Source organism: Lipotes vexillifer, unplaced genomic scaffold (assembly GCF_000442215.2).
Source record: "Lipotes vexillifer unplaced genomic scaffold, Lipotes_vexillifer_v1.1 scaffold613, whole genome shotgun sequence".
Classification (NCBI taxonomy): Eukaryota; Metazoa; Chordata; class Mammalia; order Artiodactyla; family Lipotidae; genus Lipotes; species Lipotes vexillifer.
In genome coordinates this window covers 135,152-149,929 of record NW_006792345.1, presented here as the reverse complement: position 1 = coordinate 149,929, position 14,778 = coordinate 135,152, and the positions used below count along the sequence as shown (strand labels likewise).

General features: G+C 42.0%; 1 pseudogene; it reads right to left on the bottom strand.

Annotated features, from left to right (window-relative positions):
- Window positions 1–567, bottom strand: LOC103089394 (60S ribosomal protein L7 pseudogene; annotated as a pseudogene).
- Between the last annotated feature and the right edge of the window lie 14,211 nt (window positions 568–14,778).

Genomic DNA, 14,778 nt, shown 5'->3' with positions numbered 1-14,778 from the left:
TCAAATTAGATCCTCCATGTAGAATATGCCATATTTACCAAAGGATGGAGCAAAGTGTTATCTGTCAGGGCAATTCTCTTCTTGTTGATTTTGCCATAACAATAATTGTAGATGCATTCATTTTCTGACTTCAGGTTCAGGTACCCCCATGAAATATGTGGTTCCACATTCCTCAAGTGTTTACTGAAGCCTTGCTGAGCTTAACAAAGGTGCCGTTGAAGATGCAGCGAAAACGAAGAAGCTGTAACACCTTTCAGATCTCTGGGCTCACGCCACTGATACCTGTGATCCTGATGAGGAATGCCCATTTGGGTCCAGCAGGTACACCAAACTTGCCCGCTTTTCTTGTCATCCTTTCCTTCTGAATCTCAGTTCTATCTGCCTATATTCCTTGTGACAGTGATTAGCTTTTTCATAGATAAGCTTCTTCCTTGCCTTTTGAAGCATCTTTTGGGCAAACTTCTTTCTCAGGCACTCGATCTCAGCCTCTGTAAAATCCCTCCACTTGTTTCTTAAGGCTTTTCCTTCTTTCCTACACCCACCATGGTTCCAGCTGGAAAAAGGCATAAGATCTTTTCTTGATAATGCAAAAGGTACTTTGAGGTATTGGAGTATTTCTTTAAAAGAAACAATCATTTTATAATTCTTAGATGTCGAACGTGTGGGAGATTGGGTTGAATGTATTTTGACCTTGTAATCTGCAAGATGATTTTCAAAATAAATTATTTATATTCATTTAAAAATGCACATATGGGGACTTCCCTGGTGGTCCAGTGAGTAAGACTCTGCGCTCCCAGTGCAGGGGGCCTGGGTTCGATCCCTGGCCGGGGAACTAGATCCCGCATGCATGCATGCCACAACTAAGAGTTTGTGTGCTGCAACTAAGAGTTCAAATGCTGCAACTAAGAAGCCCGCATGCTGCAACTAAAGATCCTGCATGCTGCAACGAAGATCCTGCGTGCTGCAACTAAGACCCAGAGCAACCAAAATGAATAAATTAAAAAAAAACTTAAAAAAATAAATAAAAATAAAATAAAAATGCACATATGCTTTGGCCCAGCAATTCTACTCCTGGGAATATATCTGTATCTATATCTAGGTTTGATAGAATATTCACATGATGTACTTGTGTTTAAAAATATACACGGGCTTCCATGGTGGCACAGTGGTTGAGAGTCCGCCTGCCGATGCAGGGGACACGGGTTCATGCCCCGGTCCGGGAAGATCCCACATGCCAAGGAACGGCTAGGTCCGTGAGCTATGGCCGCTAAGCCTGCGCCTCCGGAGCCTGTGCTCCGCAACAGGAGAGGCCACAACAGTGAGAGGCCTGCGTACTGCAAAAAAAAAAAAAAAATATATATATATATATATATATACACAATGATGTGCATTGCAACATTGTTTGTAGTATCCAAATCCTAGAAACAACTGAACCACCATCATAGAGAACTGGTTAAATAAAATATAGCTCATCCATATAATGGTTCTGCATTGGAAAGCATTCGGTGAACACATATGTATATAGATATGATTGCCAAGATTTAGTGTTATGTGAAAAAGCACTGAGAAAAGTATGTTTCCTTTGATGTTGCAAAGGGAACTATATTCTCATGGATAGCTTGGACAAACAAGCTTTCTGGAAAGATGCATGAGAAACTGCTAAGAGTGGGTGATGCCCAAGAGGTGGCTAAGACTTTGGAAATGGAAAGGAGATATTTTTATAATGCGTATGTTATTTTTTCAATAAGTAATCAAATTTCTGCTTTGGTGCTTAGATTTTCAAAAAAGATAGAATATATATTAAAAATCCACCATAGGGCTTCCACCGCAAGCCTAGAGCCCATTCTCCGCAAAAAGAGAAGCCACCGCAGTGAGAAGCCTGAGCACTGCAATGAAGAGTAGCCCCCACTCACTGTGACTAGAGAAAGCCCGTGCACAGCAATGAAGACCCAACACAGCCAAAAATAAATTAATTAATTAAATTTTTTTAAAAAAGTAATCTTTTGATGTTCCGACTACCTGGTTTTTGTTGCAAAACCCCCTATATATATTGACTCCTACCTTACCTCTTTGGAGCAGTCCCTCTGAGCTATCTGAGAGGCTATCCCCTGGGCTTAAGTCCTCAGCAAGCCCACCAAATAAAACATAATTCTCAACTTTTAGGTTGTGCAATTATTTTTTTTCAGTTAACAGACTGCTCTTCAGCCACTGTCACTGGACCTCCTTGTACCTCCTCCTGGGTTCAGATCTCCTGTTTCCTCAACTCCTAGACCCCACATTTTAAAAATTCAACTTTATTGTACAGTTCCATGATTTTGGTAATGTACAGCACATACCATGTAACCACTACATAATGAAGATATAGAACATTTCCATTACACCATAAGTTTCCTCTGAAGTTCTTTCTTTTCCCCCGACACCAAATATGTGTTCTCTTCTGACACCACTTCTGTCAGTTCAATTCAATTTTGACACTAACTACCCAGTTAGTCTCAGACACCACAGGTTTAGAGGCTAAGACTGCCCCCACATCAGATGCCCAGCTGCAAATGAGGTGCACAGGCTACCCACATGTCTGCTTGACCAGCTACAAATTTGGGGGTTCCCATGACCCCCCCTTCAGGTTCAGTAATTCAAGAGAATAACTCACAGAACTCAGGAAAGTGCTTTACTTGCTATCACAGGTTTACTAAAAAAGCTACAACTCAGGAACAAATGGGAAAATGCATAGGGCAAGGTATGGATGTGTATGTGTGTGAATGTGCAGAGCTTCTGTACTCTCTCTGGGCATGCAACCTCCCAGCACCTGCATGTGTTGACCAAGCTGCAAACTCTCTGAACACCATTATTTAGGAGTTTTTATGGAGGTTCCATTAGTAGGCACAATTAATAAATCGTTGACCATTGGTGATTGTACTCAATCTCCAGTCCCTCTCCCCTTCCTAAAGGTCACAAGTGGAGCTGAAAATCCTACTCCTCTAAATCACTTGGTTTGGTTTCTCTAGCACCCTTATCCTGAATTGATCAAGGGGCCCAGCAATAATCACCTGATTAGCATAAACTCAGGTGTTGTTGGAAGGGGACATCATCATAATGATATGAATGATGATATGATATTCATAATGATATGAATAACAAAAGGCTCTCATCACTCAGGAAATGCCAAGGGTTTTAGAAGCTCTGTGCCAGGAACCCAGAATAAAGACCCAATGTATTTTTTATTATACCACAGTTTCCTCATATCCATTCCCATTCCGTCCCCACCACCAGCATCAGGCAAAAAATTGATCTGCTTTCTGTTACTATAGAAAAGACTGGTCATTTCTAGAGCTTAATATAAATGCAATTATATAGTATATAGTGTTTTGTATCTGGCTTATTTCACTCATATTGTTTTGAGATCCTCATCTGTGTTGTAAAATGTATCAGTAATTTGTTGCTTTTAATTGCTGAGTAGTAGTCTATTGTACAAGTATGCCACAGTTTGTTTATCCATTAACCGGGTAATAAGACAACTGGGCTGTTCTCAATTTTTGGCTATATGATATACAATTGCTATGGACATGGTGTACCACTCTTTGTATAGACCTACTTTATTTTTCCCTTAAAACCCAACATTTTCACTTTTTCTTGGTTTACTACCTCAATTAATAGTTACATCTGTCCCAAGAAAGACTGTGTAGTAATTTTTTTTGAAATCTTGCACATCTAAAAGTATCTTTATTCTACACTCACATAGTTTTTTTAACTTTATTGAAATATAATTTACATACCATAAAGTTTTCCCACTGTAAGTGAATGATTCGTTGATTTTTAGTAAATTTATAGAATTGTGCAACCATTACCACAATCCAATTTTAGAATAACTCCACCACCGGACTTGCCTACTGGCGCAGTGGTTAAGACTCTGCCTGCCAATGCAGGGGACACGGGTTGGAGCCCTGGTCCGGGAAGATCCCACATGCCGCAGAGCAACTAAGCCCATGCAACTCAACTACTGAGCCTGTGCTCTAGAGCCCGTGAGCCACAACTACTGAGCCCGTGTGCCACAACTACTGAAGCCCACACGCCTAGAGCCCATGCTCTGCAACAAGAGAAGCCACTGCAATGAGAAGCCCGTGCACCGCAACGAAAAGTAGCCCCCGCTCGCTGCAACTAGAGAAAGGCTGCGCGCAGCAATGAATACCCTATGCAGCCTAATTAATTAATTTTTTTTTTACAAAAAAAGAATAACTCCACCACCAAAAAGTTCCTTTGTGCCTATTTGTAGTCAACTCCCAACCAACCCAAGGCAACCACAGAACTGCTTTCTCCTGCTATTAACCTCCCTTTTCTAGATATTTCACATAAATGGAATCATTATCTGACTTCTTTCACTTAGCATAATGTTTTTGCACTTCATGTTGTAGCATGTATCAAGAATTGATTCTTGGGCTTCCCTGGTGGCGCAGTGGTTGAGGGTCCGCCTGCCGATGCAGAGGACACGGATTCGTGCCCCGGTCTGGAAGGATCCCACATGCCGCGGAACGGCTGGGCCGGTGAGCCATGGCCGCTAAGCCTGCGCGTCCGGAGCCTGTGCTCCACAACACGAGAAGCCAAAAGAGTGAGAGGCCCGCATAACGCAAAAAAAAAAAAAAAAGAATTGATTCTTTTTCCATTATTGAATAATATTACATTGCATAGATATACATTTTGTTTATCCATGGCCACACCGTGCAGCTTCCAGGGATTGAACCTGGGCCAGGGCAGTGAAAGCGCCGAATCCTAACTACTGGACCACCAGGGAACTCCCTGTATACAAGTCTTCATATGGACATGTTTCCATTTGAGTAGTACATAGGAATAGAATTGCTGACTTGTATGCTAAGTTTATGTTTAACTGTTTGACACTACTAAATTGTTTTCCAAATTGGCTGCTGATTTTACATTTCCCATGTAGGAGGATTTGTTTCTCCACATCATCGCCAATAGCCATTTTAGTAGATATAGAGTAGTATCTCACTGTGGTTTGCTTCAGATTCAGTGAGCCCCGCTCTGGCAGTGAAGCTGTTGGTTTGTACAGCCTCCCCAGTTCTGGGACAGCTAGTTTGCTGACCAAGCTGGGGGAATGTTAGCAGCCTCAGACAAGAATGCCACAGACTCTCACTGTTCTAACCAGAGTTCAGAAGTTTTTCATGGATAAATGCTTCTCAATTTCTCATTTACTTATGGTCAATTTCCAGAGCCCTAAATCTTTAAAAAAATCTTTTTTTCCAGTTTCATAATTGTTTTCTGGGGAGGAAATCTGCTGACTACTTTAGGTTGAAAGTTTTTTTCTCTGTATGTTTTCGCTGTTTCCTGTCAGCTGTTTTCTGTTTGCTTGCCTTGGTCTCTATGTTTTACATTGCAAGGGTATTTTTGTTTTGTTTTTGTTTTTTGCCTTGTCTGCACATTGAATTACCTGGAAAGCTTTTAAAATCCTAGTGCCCAAGCTGTACCCCCAGAACATTACATCAGAATCTCTGGGGGAGGGCCCAGCCAGCTGAGAATCAAAATAATTAAATGAACTATAAACCACTGAAAAAGAGAACTGTAAACAAATTTTAAAAAGGAAAAGAAAAATAGAATTAATAAGTCTATACCTGTAAAGAAAAAACTTACACTCCTCCTGTGTTGCTTTTTTTTAAAATAAGTTTATTTATTATTTATTTATTTATTTTTGGCTGCGTTGGGTCTTCATTGCTGCGCGTGGGCTTTTCTTTAGATGCTGCAAGTGGGGGCTACTCGTGGTTGCAGTGCACAGGCTTCTCATTGTGGTGGCTTCTCTTGTTGCAGAGCACGGGCTCTAGGCACATGGGCTTCAGTAGTTGTGGCTCTAGAGCGTAGGCTCAGTAGTTGTGGCGCACAGGCTTAGTTGCTCCGCGGCATGTGGGCTCTTCCCGGACCAGGGCTCGAACCTGTGTGCCCTGTATTGACAGGTGGATTCTTAACCACTGCACCACCAGGGAAGTCCCCCTCCTGTGTTTCTTCTTTACTGTCACACTACTACCACATTCACATCACTTCCTACACCAGATGTGTGCGAGTTTTCCCCATTGCAAGCAATTCTGTGACACCAGCTGGGTGTCCTACAACTTAATTCTGATACTAGCTACCTGGAGATAGCTAGTGTCAGATCCCACAGGTTAAGGGCTTAGTTCTGTAAGACTGACCCCACTTCACATGCTAATCGCAAGAATTGGATCCTCAGCTTACCCGCAATTTCTGTCCGACTTGGCTATAAATCAGAGGTTTCCATGACTTCCTCCCCCTTGGCTTCGATTATTTGCTAGAACAGCTCACAGAATTCAGAGAAACACTTACATGTATCAGTTTATTAAAGGATATGATAAAGGATACTGATGAGCAGTGAGATGAAGAGATACACAAGGCGAGGTCCGGGAGGGTCCCAAGCACGAACTTCTGTCCCCGTGGAGCTGGATGTGTCACCCTCCCAGTACATGGCTGTGTTCACCGATCTGGAAACTTTTTGAAACCAGGACTTAGGGGATTTTTATGGAAGCAGGATCAATCATTAACTCCATTTCCAACCCCTCTCCCCTTTGGAGAATGGGGGAGGGGAGGAGGGGCTGAAAGTCCCAAGTGTCCAATGATGGCTCTGTCTTTTTGGTGAACAGCTCCTATCCAGGAGCCCACCATGAGTCACTTCATTAGACCAAAAGACACTGCTATAACTCAGGAAATTCTGAGGGATTCAGAAACTGTCAGGAACAGGGGTCAAAGACCAAATATTAGAACAAAAGATGTGCCTAGTGCTCTTAACACCTAGGAAATTACAAGGGTTTTAGGAACTCTGTGCCAGGAACTGGGGGCAGATATATATATATATACATTTTTTTTTTCTATATTATCTCACCATACCAGCAGAGGAGAAAGAAGATCTCTTGCTTACAGTAGAATGCTGAGGGCCGACTGATAAGTATGTGCTAGTGTTGGAAAAGCATAATTTGGCAATCATAAAGATTGGATCAGGCAAGAGTCACCAGTGGATGCTAACTTTAGTGGGAATTTTGAGGAAGAGGACATTTAAATGGTCTTAAAAGTGTCTGCCCACAGTAGGGAAGGTTCCTTTGCAACACTTAAATGCAATACCTATCCCTAGATGGGATCCTGTACTAGAGGGAAAAAATGCTATAAAGGACATTCTTAGTAAACTGACAAAATTGAAATATGGATGGTTGTATTATATCAACGTAAATTCATAAGGTTGATAACTGTACTGTTGTTACGTAAGAAAATACACATTGAAGTATTTAGGGCAAAGGATTATGAAGTATGTAAAAGGTTCAGAAATGATCAAGGAAATAGGGTAAAATGCTGAGTGTAGGGGAATCTAGATAAAGGGTATATTGGTGTTCCTTGAACAATTTTTATTAAAAAAAATTTTTTTTTTCCTTGCACAATTTTAAAATTTTCAACTTAAAAAAAAGGAAAAAAGCCAGGGGAGTTTCCTGGTGGTCTAGTAGTTAGGATTCGGCGCTTTCACTGCTGTGGCCAGGGTTCAATCCCTGGTTGGGGAACTGAACTGAGATCCTGCAAGCCACGCAGCGAGCGTGGCAAAAAATAAAAAGGTCAGGCTCTCACAATCCAAGACAATTGTTCAGAGTTGTTCAGATCCTATAGAACCTATTTTGGAAGTTAGAAGCCCCCAAATAATTCTGTTTTCTGCAGAAAGCCTCAGATTTTCATTTAAATGATAACAGGTACCTGTATAAAAAGGAATATTCAGGACAACTATATATGGGCTAATCAGAATATTAACCCACCACACATTCTTGTTTAAATGTCTATAAACATACTGGCACAAAAACATAAAGATAGATCAATGGAACAGGATAGAAAGCCCAGAGATAAACCCACGCACATATGGACACCTTATCTTTGATAAAGGTGGGAGGAATATACAGTGGAGAAAGGACAGCCTCTTCAATAAGTGGTGCTGGGAAAACTGGACAGGTACATGTAAAAGTATGAGATTAGATCACTCCCTAACACCATACACAAAAATAAGCTCAAAATGGATTAAAGACCTAAATGTAAGGCCAGAAACTATCAAACTCTTAGAGGAAAACATAGGCAGAACACTCTATGACATAAATCACAGCAAGATCCTTTTTGACCCATCTCCTAGAGAAATGGAGATAAAAACAAAAATAAACAAATGGGACCTAATGAAACTTCAAAGCTTTTGCACAGCAAAGGAAACCATAAACAAGACCAAAAGACAACCCTCAGAATGGGAGAAAATATTTGCAAATGAAGCAACTGACAAAGGGTTAATCTCCAAAATTTACAAGCAGCTCATGCAGCTCAATAACAAAAAAATAAACAACCCAATCCAAAAATGGGCAGAAGACCTAAATAGACATTTCTCCAAAGAAGATATACAGACTGCCAACAAACACATGAAAGAATGCTCAACATCATTAATCATTAGAGAAATGCAAATCAAAACTACAATGAGATATCATCTCACACCAGTCAGAATGGCCATCATCAAAAAATCTAGAAACAATAAATGCTGGAGAGGGTGTTGAGAAAAGGGAACACTCTTGCACTGCTGGTGGGAATGTGAATTGGTACAGTCACTATGGCGAACAGTATGGCTGTTTCTTAAAAAGCTACAATTAGAACTACCATATAACCCAGCAATTCCACTACTGGGCATATACCCTGAGAAAACCATAATTCAAAATGAGTCATGTACTAAAATGTGCATTGCAGCTCTATTTACAATAGTCCGGAGATGGAAACAACCTAAGTGTCCATCATCGGATGAATGGATAAAGAAGATGTGGCACATATATACAATGGGATATTACTCAGCCATAAAAAGAAACGAAATTTAGCTGTTTGTAATGAGGTGGATAGACCTAGAATCTGTCATACAGAGTGAAGTAAGTCAGAAAGAGAAGGACAAATGCCGTATGCTAACACATATATATGGAATTTGAGGGAAAAAAGTCATGAAAAACCTAGGGGTAAGACAGGAATAAAGACACAGACCTACTAGAGAATGGACTTGAGGATATGGGGAGGGGGAAGGGTAAGCTGTGACAAAACGAGAGAGAGGCATGGACATATATACACTATCAAACACGTAAGGTAGATAGCCAGTGGGAAGCAGCCGCATGGCACAGGGAAACCGGCTCGGTTCTTTGTGGCTGTCTGGAGGGGTGGGATAGGGAGGGTGGGAGGGAGGGAGACAAAGAGGGAAGAGATATGGGAACATATGTATATGTAAAACTGATTCACTCTGTTATAAAGCAGAAACTAACACACCATTGTAAAGCAATTATACCCCAATAAAGATGATAAAAAAAAGTCTATAAACATAAGCCTACCTATTTACAGCTGTTATACAAATATAAAACCACAATAAATTTATAAATTACCTATAAAGCATTTAAATTAACATTTTAATAGGACAACAAGAAATGTTTTTCTGCTGAAAATAAGTCCTATTTGACCTGTGATCTGCTCCCAGAGCCCTGAGGCAGATGTTTCCAAATTCAGCTGGCACACACTCTGTACTGTGCACATTCTAAGTCCACTTTTCACACTTCAGAAGACTTTGAAATCTTCCATTCTCAGGGAAACTCAGTGCTCTCATGCCTGTCTGCTTACCTTCCCCTCTGGTTAGCCACCACCACTCAAACCCAGGTGCAGACTCTCAGGTTCCAGGGCGCTTCCTGGTGGTTATCTAGAGCAGATAGAACATCATCAACACTTTCTTTCAGTTGTTTTTTAAAACAAAATTTAAACATTTTCTAGAGGGTATTGCAGATTCCAAAGAACATGCATGTAACTAATTTCAAGGCAAACTGGCTTGGGAGCAGCATGGGTATGAGAGAGGAAGCAATAGCAACCCTTAGACCACCACTGTGGTCACCCCTCATGCTGCATCCCACCCCTGCTGAAACCACCAAGCCCAAGAGGAAGGCTGAAGGAGAAGCTAAAGAAGAAAAAGCCCAAGGGAAGGATGAACCACATAGGGGATGGGCATCCTTTCATGCATCCTAAAAAGGCACCGTGCAGAAAATGGAAGTGCTGGGTGAGGCGTGTGCATTTTGTATAACTATGTTCTTCTTGTGTTCCATACTACTTGAATTACTGTTTTTATCAGGTCTTATACAAATGCAAATATTTGTAGTTTTTAAAAAACTATGTTAGCACAGAGAACCCCTCATCGTTTCAGAGAAGGTTAAATATCACTAACAGATTATCATAGAAGCTGGATTGAAATGGTCATGAGGGTAAACAAGATTTTGCTTCCTTGGTTTTGGAACTATTCCTTTTGGTTGCCAAGAGAAGGGATCCACTGACATTTACAGCCACTATGGCTGTGAAGAAATGAAAATTCTTTTTTAAGTCCTCTCTCCTTTCCTCTGGGCCATCAGAATGAGCTTTACGTCCTTAAACTCAGACCTGTTGGGACCTGGTACTCCTTTCCTCACAGGCTCCAAATCTGGTCTTTTCAGTGACATTTAGACGGAGTGCCTCAAAGGAGCCAGGAACCATTGTTATTGACTGTGCATTTTTAAATTCTACAGTTTTCGGGACTTCCCTGGCAGTCCAATGGTTGGGACTCCACGCTTCCACTTCAGGGGTCATGGGTTTGATCACTGTTAGGGGAACTGGGATCCCGCATGCTGCACTGTGCAGCAAAAAAAACAAAACAAAACAAAACAAAACTAGTTTTCATTAGATTTCCTCAAAATCAAGGTCTGTTTGTGAAAGGAGTTAACATGTTAAGTGGGAATTATTCCTCCTCTAAACTTTTCCTTTTCAAATCATCAAAAGACTTCCTTGGGTTTTGTAGCTTTTCCTCTTTTGTAGACCATGGAAATAGGGAAATTGAAAGTTGCTGAATACCATTCCTGATGATCACTCAGGACCTTCCTGAAATGTCATGAGTGTTAATGAAAAGTAGCTTTAATAACATAGACACAGTTGCGGGGGTGGAAGAGGGAGTGAGGGAGAGAAGGCGAATGTGTGATTGGCTGGGTTAAAATATTCCTGTGCTCTGATTCCATGTCCATTAGACAACCTTCTGAGGGCTGATTCAAGCTTATCCGGATGATAAGAGAGAGCTTTGAACAGTGAGTATAAGGGTTTATCTGCAGAAACTGACATTCTAATTCTAAAATTAGGATAGAAATTCAATTACATGGAACTGAAATTATATGAAAATTCCAAGGACCTAGAAAACCAAAGCAGTCTTAAAAAAAACTGTTTGAAGATTTACATTACCAGATAAAGACTTACTGTAAGCTACAATAATTAAGAAAATATGGTATTGGTACAAGAATAAAAAGAACAATAAAGAGAATAGAGAGCCCAGAAACAGTCATACATACACAGTCACATGGTGAACAATAAAGACATAACCGCAAATAGTGGGGAAAGGCTAGTCTTTATAAATGGTGCTGGGTCAACTTGACAACCATATGAAAAGAACACTATCAACAAAAATTAACTCAAAATAGAACACAAAATGTAAAGCTAAAATGGTGAAACTTTTAGTTTGGCAAAGTGTTCTTTAATATGACATGAAAAGCATGACCTTTTGAGGGTCAAAGTAAAAATTGACAAATTGGACTTTATTAAAAACTTTTGCTTTAATAGGCAAGCCATAGACTGGGAAAAAAATATTTGCAAAACATATCTGACAAAGGACTTTTATCTAGCATTAAAGAACTTACACTCGGGCTTCCCTGGTGGCGCAGCGGTTGAGAGTCCGCCTGCCGATGCAGGGGACGCGGGTTCGTGCCCCGGTCCGGGAAGATCCCACATGCCGCAGAGCGGCTGGGCCCGTGAGCCATGGCCGCTGAGCCTGCGCGTCCGGAGCCTGTGCTCCGCAACGGAAGAGGCCACAACAGTGAGAGGCCCGCGTACGGGGAGGGGGGAAAAAAAAAAAAAAAAAAAAAAAAGAACTTACACTCAACAAGACAAACAATCCAGTTTAAAAAAAAAAGGTCAAAAGACAAGAACAACTTCAACAACAAGGGTAACAAATAAGCACATGAAAAGACACTCAACATTATTAGTCAACAGAGAAATGAAATCAAAATCACAATTGAGACACACCCACTAGAATAACTAAAATTTTTTTAAATAAACTTATTTATTTATTGGCTGCACTGGGTCTTCATTGCTGCACGTGGGCCTTCTCTAGTTGCAAGGAGTGGGGGCTACTGTTCGTTGCGGTGTGCGCAGTCTTCTCGTTGCGGTGACTTCGTTTGTTGCCAAGCACGGGCTCTAGGCGTGCGGGCTTCAGTAGTTGTGGTGCACAGGCTTAGTAGTTGTGGTTCGCGGGCTCTAGAGCACAGGCTCAGTAGTTGTGGTGCACGGGCTTAGTTGCTCTGCGGCATGTGGGATCTTCCCGGACCAGGGCTCGAACCTGTGTTCCCTGCATTGGCAGGCGGATTCTTAACCACTGCGCCATCAGGGATGCCCATAGAACAACTAAAATTAAAAGGCTTTACCATACTAAGTGTTGGCAAGTATGTGGAGGAACAGGAACAGAAACTCTTTCAATGATGGTAGGGATATGGTACAACCATTTTGGAAAACCCTTGGTAACTTCATAAAAAGGTAAATACACCTACCATATTACCCAGCCATTCTACTCCTAGGTATTTATTCAAGAGAAATTAAAGCACGTAGCCACACAACGAGTAGTACACAGATGTTTATAGCAGCTGTATTTGTAATAGCCCCCCAAATGGAAACAACCCAAATTTCCATCAACAGGTGGATAGAAAAACAAATTGTGGTATTTCCATATAATGGAATACTACTCACCAAAAAAGGAATGAATTGTTAATAAATGCGACAACATGAATGAATTTCAACTTAAAATAATTATGCTGCAAGAAGCCAGTGCAGGGACTTCCCTAGTGGTGCAGTGGTTAAGAATCTGCCTGCCAATGCAGGGGACACGGGTTCGAGCCTCAGTCCAAGAAGATCCCACATGCTGCGGAGCAACTAAGCCCGTGAGCCACAACTACTGAGCCTATGCTCTAGAGCCCACGAACCACAACTACTGAGCCCGCGTGCCACAATTACCGAAGCCCACGTGCCTAGAGCCCGTGCTCCGCAACAAGAAGCCACCGCAATGAGAAGCCCACGCACCGCAACGAAGAGTAGCCCCCACTCACAACTAGAGAAAAGCCCGCGTGCACCAACGAAGACCCAAAGCAGCCAAAAATAAATAAATTTATTGAAAAAAGCCAGTGCAAAAAATAAAGTACATACTAAATAATTCTATTTATATAAAATTCTAGAAAATTCAAATTAATCTATATAGTGATGGGAGCAGAGGAAACTTCTGAAGGTAATGTGTATCTTCATTATCTTGATTTTGGTTATGATTTCTTACATCAAATTATCCAAACATATCAAAGTGTACATTATAAATATTGAATATATGTAGTTGTGTCAATTATTCCTTAATAAAACTGTTACAGAAAAAGGTTTCCCAGAAGGTGGCACTACCACTTGGCTCTGCCCTATGTTGTGAGCTCCCTGGAGCTGGGTGACCCCTTCTAGAGCCATCAGGATGCTGGATTAACTCGGAGGCCCCTGCAAGAGACCCTTGGGGTCAGGAAAGCCAAGTAAACGTGATGGCAATTGATTGGGTGTGGCTGGCGAGTAGGGCTGACTTCATTTCCTTCCACAGCTCAACACAGCACTTGTCCTTCAAACAAGCCCAACTCCTTTGTACCTCTAGCCCCTGTCTTCATGTAGCTAGAGTCTCTCATCATTCAGGTCTTAGTATGAATATCAAGTGCCTTCATTGAGTGCCAGTTCTAAATTAGTTCCTACACCTCATTTTGTCCTAAAGTCACTTTCTGTATTTCTCTATTTTCTTCATGGCATGTATCACAATCAGAAATTCTTATTCATTTAGTTATTTCCTTTCATTTAAAAAAATTATTTATTTTATTTTTATTTCTGGCTGTTTTGGGTCTTCGTTGCCGCGCGCGGGCTTTCTCTAGTTGCAGTGAGCGGGGCTACTCTTCGTTGTGGTGCGCAGGCTTCTCATTGTGGTGGCTTCTCTTGTTGCGGAGCACAGGTTCTAGGCACGTGGGCTCACCAGTTGTGGCTCGTGGGCTCTAGAGCACAGGCTCAGTAGTTGTGGCACACGGGCTTAGTTGCTCTGCGGCATGTGGGATCTTCCCGGACCAGGGCTCCAACCCGTGTCCCCTGCATTGGCAGGTGGATTCTTAACCACTGTGCCACCAGGGAAGCCCCATTTCCTTTCATTTTTATTACCTATTCTCTTCCTCCCTCTTTTTTTTTTTTTTTTTGTGGTACGCGGGCCTCTCACTGTTGTGGCCTCTCCCGTTGCGGAACACAGGCTCCGGACACGCAGGCTCAGCGGCCATGGCTCAGAGGCCCAGCCGCTCCGCGGCATGTGGGATCTTCCCGGACCGGGGCACGAACCCGTGTCCCCTGCATCGGCAGGCGGACTCTCAACCACTGCGCCACCAGGGAAGCCCTCTTCCTCCCTCTTTTATGCTGTTGACATCCTACAAATCCCTTTACTGGGGGTGCACCCACCCCATAGGTGGCTTAAGTGTTGGCTGACAACTCACAGTTGCCCCGACAATGACTGACAGAGGGCTGGGTGGGGGAGAAGGGCACAAAAGATTGGCTCCCTTGCAGTAAGGAGACCTAGCTCTGTGGCACAATTCCTACAGTTGCCCGTGGGATCTGGCTAGAGCTAGTCTC